The 2,500-nt window shown below is 54.2% G+C and overlaps 1 non-coding gene across 1 annotated transcript in view; it reads right to left on the reverse strand.

Moving 5' to 3' along the window:
- Window positions 1–963, reverse strand: part of LOC144413353 (small subunit ribosomal RNA) — a 1,810-nt gene extending 847 nt beyond the window's left edge. Inside the window, exon 1 of the ribosomal RNA XR_013469387.1 lies at window positions 1–963. This exon is cut by the window's left edge and continues 847 nt beyond it. This is a non-coding gene — a ribosomal RNA (small subunit ribosomal RNA).
- Between the last annotated feature and the right edge of the window lie 1,537 nt (window positions 964–2,500).

Below are 2,500 nucleotides of genomic sequence, written 5' to 3' on the forward strand. Positions count from 1 at the left end.
AACATTCTTGGCGAATGCTTTCGCAGTAGTTCGTCTTCCGCCGATCCAAGAATTTCACCTCTAACGGCAGAGTACGGACGCCCCCGTCTGTCCCTCTTAATCATTACCTCGTGCTCCGAAAACCAACAAAATAGAACCGAGGTCCTATTCCATTATTCCATGCAACACTATGCAGGCGAACAGCCTGCTTTGAACACTCTAATTTTTTCAAAGTAAACTTATCGGCCACAGCCGACACTCAGTCAAGAGCACCGACGGAGAACCGAAGGTGAGGCGAACGCAACCAGTGACACGCCTTGCGACGGACCGGCGGCGCTCGCCCAAAATCCAACTACGAGCTTTTCAACCGCAACAACTTTAGCATACACTGTTGGAGCTGGAATTACCGCGGCTGCTGGCACCAGACTTGCCCTCCAATGGATACTCGTTAAGAGTTTTAGGATGTACTCATTCCAATTACAGGGCCTCGTTAGAGTCCTGTATTGTTATTTTTCGTCACTACCTCCCCGTGTCGGGAATGGGTAATTTGCGCGCCTGCTGCCTTCCTTGGATGTGGTAGCCGTTTCTCAGGCTCCCTCTCCGGAATCGAACCCTGATTCCCCGTTACCCGTTATCACAAAGGTAGGCACGTAGCGTACCTTCGACAGTTGATAGGGCAGACACTTGAATGATACGTCGTCGATGCAGAGACCGTACGATCCGCGTGGTTATCCAGAGTCATCAAACGTCACAGGACGAACCCGGTCGGTTTTGATCTGATAAAAGCGCGCCTCCCGAAGTCGGCGCTTAATGCATGTATTAGCTCTAGAATTACCACAGTTATCCACTTCGCTTACGAGACCAAATAAACCAAGACTGATTTAATGAGCCATTCGCAGTTTCGCTTTACGAGAACTCGTACTTGCACCTGCATGGCTTAATCTTTGAGACAAGCATATCACTACTGGCAGGATCAACCAGATAGCTGCGACAGCTGCGCTCGGCCCTTGCTGGGCCGCCCGGCGCGTGCTCGTCGCATTCGTTTAAGACCGAGGCGATCGCCTGCGGCCGTACTCAGCTTCGACAGTCGCTGGCCGCGACGTCCACGCTCTCGCCGGCAGTGCCAGGCGGAGCGATTTGCGTTTTTTCTTTGCTCGCCCTCTCTCGGGCTCGATCCATTCAGTTTCGCACAAACAAGAGCTCTGCCGGCCGCCTGCAGCGGTGCCTAAAACCCGGGCATAACAATGCGACCGTTCTGCTAGGCCGACAAGCGCTCAAGCCAGACGCTCGATCGAACGCCCCCTACATATTAGTCGAGACAACGGCTCGCTCATTAGCATCGCGTTTGTACTTTAACTTTTTTTGGCTCGGCTTCTTTCGACGCCGATGCCGGCGACGCAGCACTCTCTCGCCCGCCAGCCACCGAGAAAAGGGTGCGCTCCGACCGGCCCCGCACCGCTCTTTCTTGGCTCATTCGAAATTACTGTCTTTCGCTCTGACATGCCTTACCTAGGGTTAGGTTAGTATGCTTGCACGTTTGTACTTTAACTTTTTTCGGCTCGGCTTCTTTCGACGCCGATGCCGGCGACGCAGCACTCTCTCGCCCGCCAGCCACCGAGAAAAGGGTGCGCTCCGACCGGCCCCGCACCGCTCTTTCTTGGCTCATTCGAGTTTACTGTCTTTCGCTCTGACATGTCTTACCTAGGGTTAGGTTAGTATGCTTGCACGTTTGTACTTTAACTTTTTTCGGCTCGGCTTCTTTCGACGCCGATGCCGGCGACGCAGCACTCTCTCGCCCGCCAGCCACCGAGAAAAGGGTGCGCTCCGACCGGCCCCGCACCGCTCTTTCTTGGCTCATTCGAAATTACTGTCTTTCGCTCTGACATGCCTTACCTAGGGTTAGGTTAGTATGCTCGCACGTTTGTACTTTAACTTTTTTCGGCTCGGCTTCTTTCGACGCCGATGCCGGCGACGCAGCACTCTCTCGCCCGCCAGCCACCGAGAAAAGGGTGCGCTCCGACCGGCCCCGCACCGCTCTTTCTTGGCTCATTCGAGTTTACTGTCTTTCGCTCTGACATGCCTTACCTAGGGTTAGGTTAGTATGCTTGCACGTTTGTACTTTAACTTTTTTCGGCTCGGCTTCTTTCGACGCCGATGCCGGCGACGCAGCACTCTCTCGCCCGCCAGCCACCGAGAAAAGGGTGCGCTCCGACCGGCCCCGCACCGCTCTTTCTTGGCTCATTCGAAATTACTGTCTTTCGCTATGACATGCCTTACCTAGGGTTAGGTTAGTATGCTTGCACGTTTGTACTTTAACTTTTTTTCGGCTCGGCTTCTTTCGACGCCGATGCCGGCGACGCAGCACTCTCTCGCCCGCCAGCCACCGAGAAAAGGGTGCGCTCCGACCGGCCCCGCACCGCTCTTTCTTGGCTCATTCGAGTTTACTGTCTTTCGCTCTGACATGCCTTACCTAGGGTTAGGTTAGTATGCTTGCACGTTTGTACTTTAACTTTTTTCGGCT

The sequence above is a fragment of the Styela clava genome, chromosome 15, assembly GCF_964204865.1.
Source record: "Styela clava chromosome 15, kaStyClav1.hap1.2, whole genome shotgun sequence".
NCBI lineage: Eukaryota > Metazoa > Chordata > Ascidiacea > Stolidobranchia > Styelidae > Styela > Styela clava.